Source organism: Triticum urartu, chromosome 4A, assembly GCF_056163025.1.
Source record: "Triticum urartu cultivar PI428250 chromosome 4A, HENAU_Tu73, whole genome shotgun sequence".
Classification (NCBI taxonomy): Eukaryota; Viridiplantae; Streptophyta; class Magnoliopsida; order Poales; family Poaceae; genus Triticum; species Triticum urartu.
In genome coordinates this window covers 120,681,658-120,692,116 of record NC_141876.1, presented here as the reverse complement: position 1 = coordinate 120,692,116, position 10,459 = coordinate 120,681,658, and the positions used below count along the sequence as shown (strand labels likewise).

The window sequence follows — 10,459 nt, the reverse complement described above, 5'->3', positions numbered from 1 at the left end:
GTACTTTCGTCTGAAATTTGGTGAAAAAAATACCAGAAAACGTATTCATGACAAAAAAGACAAAAAATTTCTATATATAGCAAAACACTGTTTGGGTACATTTTTTTCGGGCAGTAATTCCTTCGCCATGGATACGTCTTTTAGTATTTTTTCATGAAATTTCACGTGAAAGTAGATTGGAAAACCAGGTTTGACATCCCAAAAATTTGGATTTTTTTTTATTTTTGGAGAATTTTTTTCATATAGAGGTGCGGAGCGCCGGAGAGCTTCTGGGTATTTTCTAAAATATTAGTTGTTGTTGGATATGCCCATCCAACGGTCAAGAGATGGAGGTTTTTCTAAAAAAAATATTCATTCATCAATAGTGATGTCAACTGGTGGCTTAAACTGGCCGTATAGGCCCACCGTAGCACGCACCAGCACCACGCCGTGGCAAAATTAATAAATTTGACCTATGGACAAAATCAAATCACAGAATGAACTGCTCGTAAAACTATTTCACGCGGCTGACTTTTTTGTGTGACGCCCGACACGAAGGCGTCACACTACACTGTGCAACGCCTCGCAGATAGGCGCTACACGCCTGGCCAGCGTCGCACCCATGTGATCCGAAAATTACTAAGTCAGTGTGCAGCGCCTGAGAGCTAGGCGCCACACTATACAGTGTAGCGCCTAGCTTCTAGGCGTTGCATTAGTGGTTGCTTCATTTTGTAGTGCAGCGCCTGAGAGCTAGGCGCCACACTATACAGTGCCGCGCCTAGCTCGTAGGCTCTGCACAATGACTTAGCAATTTTTAGGCAGTTTGGGATGCAACGTTGGCCAGGCGTGTAGCGCCTATCTGTGAGGCGTTGCACAATGTAGTGTGACGCCTTCGTGTCGGGCGTCATACAAAAAGGTCAGCCGCGTGAAATAGTTTCACGAACAGTTCATTCTGTGATTTGATTTTGTCCACAGGTCAAATTTGCCCCACGCCGCACGGACCGGCAACTCCGCCTCCGCTCACTCGCCACGTGTCGCTGTCTTGATGCGTCATTCGGCGTAGGGCCGTGCCCCACTTGGACCACCCCATCCCATCCTCTGATCTGCTCCCGCCTGATCGACATCCCACACCACACGGATGCACCGTACACGGCTCAGGACGACGCAGTAGCGGCTAGTAGACAGTGTCATCAAGCACGAGGTCTAGCTCGTCGTGTGCACCGGCGAGCACCAGCCGCCAGGGAACAAAGCCGCCAATCAACGGTCAGCGCACGCCTCTATTTCATTGATCAGAATCATCAGATGATCGTTCGTATATCCAGCACAAGCACGCCGTTTAGGTTCAGTGTATATGCATGTCTACTGACAGTTATTCCGTTTTGGGTACCGCGTGTTTGCCACATGCATTAGAGTAGAGTCGCTTATTTAAAACCAAAAATTTAAAACACATTTGATTCAGACTATAGTTCGATTTCATTCCAAATATTTTTGGAGGGAAAAGTTGTCGCCATGCTACTTACATTGACTAGTTAGCGTGTACGTGCAACGCACGTCTTCACAAATCACAGTACATGTCGAAGAAATGCATAAAAATGGATGTGTCTAAAACTAAAATGCGTATAGATACATCCATTACTCCGACAAGTATTTACGGACAAGTTTGACCTCGATGGCCACTGCGTCGATAAGCATGTAGAGTGCTGGCTCCGATGTCGAGCTCGTGAAGGCTCAAACTGACCCTGCAGCTTGCACCGAAGAAAGATGGAAATAAGTTCGATCCTTGTAATAGCATACAGATACCTGGGGTAAATACTTTAAAGTATTCTTGTTCATAAAGTGGATTCATTTTCAAATATAGGTGGACAAAGTACACAAGAAGCTTCATATCTCACTGGACAATTATGTGACCATGACGGCAAAATGTTCATAGGATTTCTCAGGTTTGGCATCCATCCAAGAATATTCAGAGTTCCAGTCAGGTCAGAGCTACACTTAACGCACTGGGCTAGCTAAAGCTCAGAAACATGGCATCTTTGATGGTTCAACAGGTCAAAAGGTAAAGATTTGAAATTAAGATTCAAGATCAAATTATTTTTTTCATTTGTCACATACTTTTGTGGTAATTTCAGCATAAGAGGTGTGATGTACTGTTCGACCCCATTTTTCAGTAACCATCACTAAAGTTCCAAAATGAGAGACATTTGAGAACTGCTTCTTTTCTTAGCAGAAAGTCTCAAGTTACGTGTGACCTACCTAGTCCAGTAGATGTTGAAGGCCTGCTTGTAGATCACCGGCAGGTTGGTGTCATGGAGAAAGTTAAGGCCCTTGGGCCGACGGCGATCTTCATCCTTATCATCCGCAGGAGGGAGCCATTTATACGTGAAGGAAATAGGATGTTTCAGGTCAGTTTCCTCATCCACATTGACCAAGAGTTGTACTAACTTACAAGTACCAAGAAGCTGGTCGGACAAGTAAATTTTCAATCCAAAATATCCAGTATCCCTTTTTAGTAAATATCGAATATTTACATTCATCTGATTTTAAAAAGAGAAAGTGTAGTCCCTTTGGAAGGGAGAGAGAGCTCAGCTATCCTCTTGACTTGTGACTTATGGAAAAGAAAGTTCAGGGGACAAGAACAGTTCATTATCAATGGACCAGATGGCACTCGTACGTGCTCAGAATTCTGAATTACTCTTACAAATCCATAGTAAGTGTCATGGTTTTAGTTCAAATTTTAATTAAAACCACGACACTTATTTTGTATTGGAGAGAGTAACATTTTTCTTTATCTTGCTGGTCTCAGGAACCACCAAACATACTAATACTTGGAATGATCAACTGACAGAAAGCAGTGAAGAACTCACTTTTGAAGAGGTGCGTCTCAAGGCTCCCAACGCTCATGAATTTGTACACCAACATCCGGTGTTCATGCTCGTAGCACTACCCAACCAATTTCACCAGGTTCTTCTGCCTTAGTTGCCCAAGAAAGAAAACTTCAGCCTACAACAACAGAACCATATAAGCTAGTCATTCATCAGCCAGGCTTCAAAATTGATCTACCAATGATCTGATCATGCTGGCGCGTGCATTGCACTCTATTTCACACTCACCAATATAATGAATATGTACAGAGCATTATAATCAATATAATGAATGCCATAAATCCCTGAATTCCATCTGTTAAACAAGCAATTTATGTGCCATCCATCGAGTTTTGCACATCGGGAAAGACATCTAACTATGTATAGATTTAAGTGAATAGAAAAACACTGCAACGACAAACTGGCTCTTTGTAATGAAGGATACGTACCACTGTAATGGGTATACAGGAAAAGAAAGGAACATTCTATCTGTTGAGAATGAAGAAATTCACAATTACTAACTATTTTCTTATAAAAACTTAACCACAAGGCAACATATCAAAATTTACAGCTTCAGTCAAATTGCAAATCCATGATTACAGAAGAAAAATAGTAGTACTAATACTATAAAGCAGCCAAAAAATGATATTGAAGTGGACTTTCTGATGCCAATGTAAAGCATCGCATGCTATTTAGACAGAACACAGACATGACACTGCAGATGATACCTTGGCACAGTCTCCAAGCTAGGTCATGATACTATGAGCAGCTTCAAACATCTCACCAAGTGTCTGTCAGCGTGACCTATCCAGAATTGAAAAAAAAGAAACAAAAAGAAGATGGTTCTGTTCAAGGTGTACATGTTAGATGAAGAAACAAAAGCTTCAATGGATAAGGCATTGCACCTTAGTCGCATAGCATGATGCACCAAAAAGTTCCAAGCCATCAGCAATGACTCTCCTCTCCTTTAATCTTGGCTATGTCAGAAGCAAGCTGTACACAATCACAAGAGGCGACCAGCAGCAACGCACTTAAACCCGAATGAAGCTATATCAAGAAACAAATATAAAAAATGAGAAGCAACAACAGCAGCTCAAGAAATATAAATAAAAACAACTCTATAGACAGAAGCCCGGTTGGTGTTGAAGCACCCAAAGGAAATTTTACTTAGATGTAACCACATCAGGTAAGAAGAAAATTACCTCGCACTCTATTGAATCAAAGTGTAGTATTGAATTATCCTCACTGAAGAAGCCAAGTCCTCCATCTGGACAAGGGCCTGCAGTAACAGCAACACCTAAACTAAATATGCGGCTGTCTTGTCCGGTCAGATCCTAGTTTGCACCATTGTCATGGAATAAATTGACATCAAACATTACAGAGAAGCGATAATTTACATGCATTAAGAAAAGTCATTGTTGATTTTATCATGCAGTGTGGTAGTATATTCAGAGCAATGAGGCCAGCAACATCATAAATACGGAGTACTAACCAAAATTCACATGAAAGCAATTGCCATGGGATTTCTAACAAGTGAGTATATGTCTGGAGAGTCAGAAGCATGGGCCAGCGACACCATAGAGTCAGTAGCATGGGGAAGGATGCCCAACACATGACTGAAGAACAAAGTGCAAGGAAGAAAGACGAACAGACTAACAGATGACTGGATCAGCTACCCATGTTGATGTCGCTTCATCGACGGCAAGCAACTGCATGTCTTCGACTGTAGCATTTGCACATAAATCACGCATTGATCTAGGACAATCACTTCACATCCATTTAAAATTAAACATGATTAATCAAGGATCAAGCCACTCACCTTGCGGCTAGAATCCACCAGCACCATCTCTCCAGGTTACTGCACATGAAGAATTAATCACTTCCCCAAAGTGAGAATTTCTGCATACCTTATACACGAGGCTCCTAACATTTCGGTAAAAAAAACCCAACTATATATGGCATATAATGCTAGTTGGGAGAGAATTATACCAACATATGTTGCTGAAAGGTTTATTTACCTTTCACATAGGTCGTAGTAATAGTGCAACAGTACAATGGTCATATGTGAAATGCCCAAAGCTCAAAAGAGAATATATTTGTTTTGTTCATGAATCAAATAACCATACATGTTTTAAATGTATTAAAACCATTACTACTGTCCAGAAAGAACCTTGTGAACCGATCTATAAGTCCAGCTGGTGCAGTAATTGACTAATTTTCAGAGCACACTTGTCAGTAGGCACACCAACTTCTGCCAAAATAGAAAATCTCTTGAATCGTGTACTTCTGAAAGCATGCTTGGCAGTAGCCATACCTCGTTAATTCTCCAATATCTAATAATCGTTTTGCAAACAGAAATATCAATAGAAAAAACAAAAAAAATCAATAAATCATGAGATAATAAAAGGTTATGATAAAAAAAGTGAGAACCAATTCATAACATGAATTCATGAAAACTTCACCATTTAGCTACAACACGAAATTCAAAAACATCTTCACTGTTGTGTCCCTGATAAAAATCAGGAATAAATTTCATTAGATCACAAGATCAAGGTGAGAAGAAACAGCCCTTTTGAAAATTCTAATCCCGGAAATAAAGACCACCTACTTGGTGCATCCATCACTTCCCAGTCCGACAAAATCAACTACAACTTCATACAAAATAGGTTTCTTCACAGAAAGAATCTTCCCTCCGCCCTTGTGTGGACACATGAGAGAAGTTTACAAGCTCATGCGAGCACACATTCAAATTATGTAAAACTAATTTTACTATTGTATGGATAAAACGGAAAACTTTTGACAAATAACCTAACTCTCAAATCTGCACTGCTCGTCTGGAGACGCAATGATTCAGCATAAGTTTTTTTTATCCACAACCGGACAAGAAAAGGTGAAAAAGAACTCCAAAATTTCGGTAATTGGTTACAGTTTTACATTAAAAGCTGAAAACTTGATAAGGGTATTATTCAGAAGGGTAAACATAGCAGTCAGACTCAGTTCTGTAGAAGCTCAAAAGAGTGAGAGGAAGACTAAAAAACACATGTGCGTAGAGAAGCGAAGACAATGGAATTGTTTGGAAATAAGGACAATACCTGAAGCAAAAAATGATGGTACAATAGGTGGCACCAAAATGGCTTAAGAAGTATGGAACATTATCATGTTGGTCTCAAATATGCAGATTAGAGATGTATAATACTCTAAATATCCGGATGCTTTATAATATAAAGCGGGGGTAAACCCTTTATCAGAATACTCTAAATATAGTTGAACATATCTGTCGGGTAGAAAATTCAGAGAACATGGTAATCCCTTACTCAAATGTAACATTGCACGTGTGATTAGTTGAAAGTATCTCTTATACCAAGGAAGAATATCTGCACCTTATGTCTTCAGGCTAACTTATGACTGGTTGAGATATCTCTTATGAGGAATCATTCTGGAGAAGCCTGCAACATAAGCGTTATGCCAGTACCACCAGCGAACTGAAGTCATAGAAATCAACCTTAGTTCGTAGATTTGATTTGGCAGGCGAGGCAGAGCTGGTCGCCAGGGCGGAGATCGCCACAGCGGGCGTCGTCGACGGCGGGGGACATGGCGGCCAAGATGCAAAAGGATTGCTCGATTGACCGCACGGCTGGTCCTGCCCTTGCACGACTGCTCCTGCCGCCTCCCCTTGCGCGTGCAGGTCGGCATCGATTGTGCCCTCGCCGGCGGGCTGCGGCGAACGGGCGCGGCGCTGCCGGAGGAGCGGAGGCAGCCCGGCGAGACTGTGCTGGGGAAGGCGTGGCCGGGCGCGCCTCTGCCGGAGGTCACCGCATCCAGCGCCAGGGATGGGTCGGCGCCGCCATCAGATGGGATCATCGGCGGCGGCAGTCCGCGGTCGCGTCCGTGGGGCAGCAGAGGATCTGCGGGGAGCGGCCGAGCGGGGGATCTGCGGGAGGCGTGGGTAGCAGAGGAGGAGTAGCGAAGGTCATGGGTTCGTGCGGGCAGTTTTGTTCAGGACGAAGGAACGGGGAGGATTAGTCGTGCGGGTCCTTCTGCTTACTGCGTGATTAGTGGCTTGCTAGTATTAAACATAGAAAAACTACGGACCATTAGATGTTCATGATGGATGGTTGCGATTGTTTGGATCTGCCGCTCTCTTCCTTTTATAGTGGTAGTAGATGGACCATATTTGGTTAAACAGTCTACCAGTTTTAGCTACAGCTACCACCATCGCCACGGCCACGGCTAGTGTAGAATGCGGCAATGCGGGCTTCGACGATCCAGAAATGCGCTTCTGCGGCGGTGGCCCAGCCCGACCATCCATTTGCGGCGGCGGGTGTGGGCGCAGTCCCGAGGGCCCAAATCTGCTGCTCCATTTTCGTAGCTTTCTATAGAGCCACGTTCATCTGGCCCCTTAAGGGTTTAAAGGATCTGCCATGTGCTTCTCCTCCTCATCATCCCCAAAATTGAAGACGAGGGGGAGCTTCTCCAGGTGCGTCATTGAAGACGAGGATGGGATTGGAGCTGGACGAGATGAGAATGTGAGGCACCAAGGAGAGGGAGGGTGACAACCTATTATAGGCTCCTGCCAGCACCATTAAGGAGGCAGTTGGGAAGGCAGCAGGCGGGCGGCGACGGGTGGTCAAAGGGTGTGTCTCCTAGTGAGAAACGTTGTTGCGGCTAGCTCGGGCGCTTCACGGGTGCACAGATTATCACGTCTGCTCACAATTCCTCCCAGCATGCTCACTCGCAAGATAGGAGATGATGCCCGTGATGGCCATCCGACGGCACGCCACGAAAATCTAAGGGAGCGTGCATGCATTAAAGGTCGGGTTCCCGTCGCGGTGTTGCATGGAAGCCGAGTTGCTTAAAATATCGTGTGCGGCGTGAGCAGGAAAAGCTAAAACTATGCTCCTATGCTGATGGTTGGATATGGAGCAACCTCCAAACGGGCCTCCACTGCCTGCCTCCAATTTTGGAATCATCATGTAAAAGAGATTATTGTCAGTCCTATGGAACCATCGTGTTGCTATTGGTTATACATTGTATGATCATAAGAGTATTAGTGTATGGGAATGTGCTACGCAACAAAAAATTATCCTACACGATCACACCCAGAAACTCTATGAAGATGACGGTAACGATCAAAATCACGGATGAGAAGAGTAGTGGAAGCTATGAAGAGTCGGTGCAGCGCAACGGTTTCCCGCAGCTAGGTTTCACCTCCCAGCCATGAGAAAGTTCTCCGAGATGAGAGTCAAAGTGTACAATCCCTCTGAGGTATCCACGCATTCCGTAGTAGTAGTCCGGTAGAGCTTCGACGTCCAGGTAGAAGAACTCCGAGAAAACTAGAGAGAGAAAGCCTAGCGGCGCTTCTGTCTAATTAGGAGTCTAATCTATTAAACCAATTAGACCAAGATTAGAGCCCGTCTAATTGGAAGCCTAAACACTTAGGCCAATTAGACCGGTAGAGTGTGGAGCTATGCAGGAGGGATCCCCTTTGGATTGATGTGTTGCAATAGGGAGCCCTCCACACATATATATAGGTGGAGAGAGAGGAGGGGGCGCCCAAGGAGGGGGAGTCATACTCCTCCAATTAGAGCAAGGAGGGAAGGACTCCCTCTCCTTGCCTAATTCAGCCCTTCCATATGGAAGTGGCACCCCATGTGGGACCTATGGGGCCCACTAAGGGGGTCATCTCATGACATCTCTCCACAACTTTCTTCCACAAATTAAATCCCGGATGTCTCCGAAACCCATTCCAAGACCCCTAAAAACTTTCCATATATAGATCCGAATTTTCCAAAATCATGTTATACCTTTCCGGAATTCATAGAACCCTCCTGTAACTATCCGAAACACTTTCAGAACTATCCAAAACTATTTCGGAGCTCATTTACCCATTTCTCATTTCTCCGGTAACCATGACTATTCCCCGTTAAATGTGTGACCCTACAAGTTTAGAAATAAGAGGACACTTTCCGGTCAATAGTTAATAGAGGGATCTGGACACCCTTAATAACTTCCGCATATTCATGAATTACTCAAACGAACCTTTGTTTACGAATACCATTCCCTTTGCTTCGCGAACATTTACAAAACCCGAGGTGAGATAATTGGTATCCTCGCAATCAACTCCTTGATTACTATACCAATTATCCTCATTATTGGTTTTGCTCTATTTACTCGGGTCCATGTTCCGGTATAGCGTGATCATAATCACAAGTGTCTGGCAAGATGGTTTTTTAGAAATCTAGGCCCACTTTATTAAGTCTCAGAAATGTTCATGGGTACAAGATTTTGATCGTGGGGAATCCCCAACCACAAATGACGGTCTACTCCTAAATTACATGAGTACTTAGCTAGATTGTGTGCCTCAAAATTAAACCACCTATGTTCATGGATGAAAGTACATGAAAGAAAAAGTCTCGAGCGGCTGATGATCTCCTTGATAACTGCACCATGCCTTCCACCTGTGAGTTGATGAATATCGTTAATTACTCCAAGGCAATCCGAGACGACGTGAAGATGCTGGATGCCCAAATCCTCAGAGAGGGCAAGAGATTCCCTCACAACATATGCTTCCAAAGTTGTTTGGTCATTCATCTGAGAAACTAACGTCGAGGACCCCATGTAGATGCCATCATGGTTCCTGCACACCGCCACCGAAATGCCCAGCTTGCCATGGTTAGCTACAACTCCATCAACATTGAATTTGAAAGTGCTTTCAGGTGGAGCCATTCATCGTTCAGTACTATCTGTTGAGTGCCCTGTTGACTGTCTCGGAGCTGCATCCGGCTCCAGGGCCTCTGTGATGCCCCCGATTCAATCGTACACTAATCATACACGCAAATGTGTACGATCAAGATTAGGGACTCATGGGAAGATATCACAATACAACTCTACAGATAAAATAAGTCATACAAGCATCATATTATAAGACAGGGGCCTCGAGGGCTCGAATACAAGAGCTCGATCATAGACGAGTCGGTGGAAGCAACAATATCTGAGTACAAACATAAGTAAACAAGTCTGCCTTAAGAAGGCTAGCACAAACTGGGATACATATCGAAGGAGGCATAGGCCTCCTGCATGGAACCTCCTAAACTACTCCTAGTCGTCATTAGCAGCCTACACGTAGTAGTAGGCACCTCCAGAGTAGTAGGAGTCGTCGTCGACGGTGGCGTCTGGCTCCTGGACTCCAACTTCTGGTCGCAACAAAAGGGTATAGAAAGGGGAAAAGGGGGGGAGCAAAGCAACCGTGAGTACTCATCCAAAGTACTCGCAAACAAGGAGCTACACTACATATGCATTGGTATCAATGAAAGGGGTAGTATATGTGGAGTGAACTGCAGAATGCCGGAATAAGAGGGGGATAGCTAGTCCTATCGAAGACTACGCTTCTGGCCGTCTCCATCTTGCAGCATGTAGAAGAGAGTAGATGGTAAGTTCACCAAGTATCATCGCATAACATAATCCTACTCGGTGATCCTCCCCTCGTCGCCCTGTGAGAGAGCGATCACCAGGCTGTATCTGGCACTTGGAAGGGTGTATTTTATTAAGTATCCGGTTCTAGTTGTCATAAGGTCAAGGTACAACTCCGGGTCGTCCTTTTACCGAGGGACACGGCTATT

The 10,459-nt window shown here is 44.2% G+C and overlaps 1 long non-coding RNA gene across 16 annotated transcripts; it reads right to left on the bottom strand.

The window, feature by feature from the left end:
* Positions 1-1,428: 1,428 nt before the first annotated feature.
* Positions 1,429-6,892, bottom strand: LOC125551063 (uncharacterized). 16 transcript variants are annotated; one of them, XR_007302182.2, is made up of 8 exons: positions 6,343-6,889; positions 6,221-6,286; positions 4,660-4,698; positions 4,043-4,563; positions 3,746-3,887; positions 3,569-3,644; positions 2,233-2,979; positions 1,429-1,718 (listed from the first exon to the last, which is right to left on the bottom strand). It is a non-coding gene; the product is annotated as an uncharacterized LOC125551063 (long non-coding RNA). The 16 variants fall into 16 exon arrangements; XR_007302181.2 differs by having other exon boundaries at positions 4,043-4,119; positions 4,333-4,385; positions 4,490-4,563; positions 4,660-6,886; XR_007302183.2 differs by having other exon boundaries at positions 4,043-4,119; positions 4,333-4,385; positions 4,498-4,563; positions 4,660-6,886.
* Positions 6,893-10,459: the final 3,567 nt, after the last annotated feature.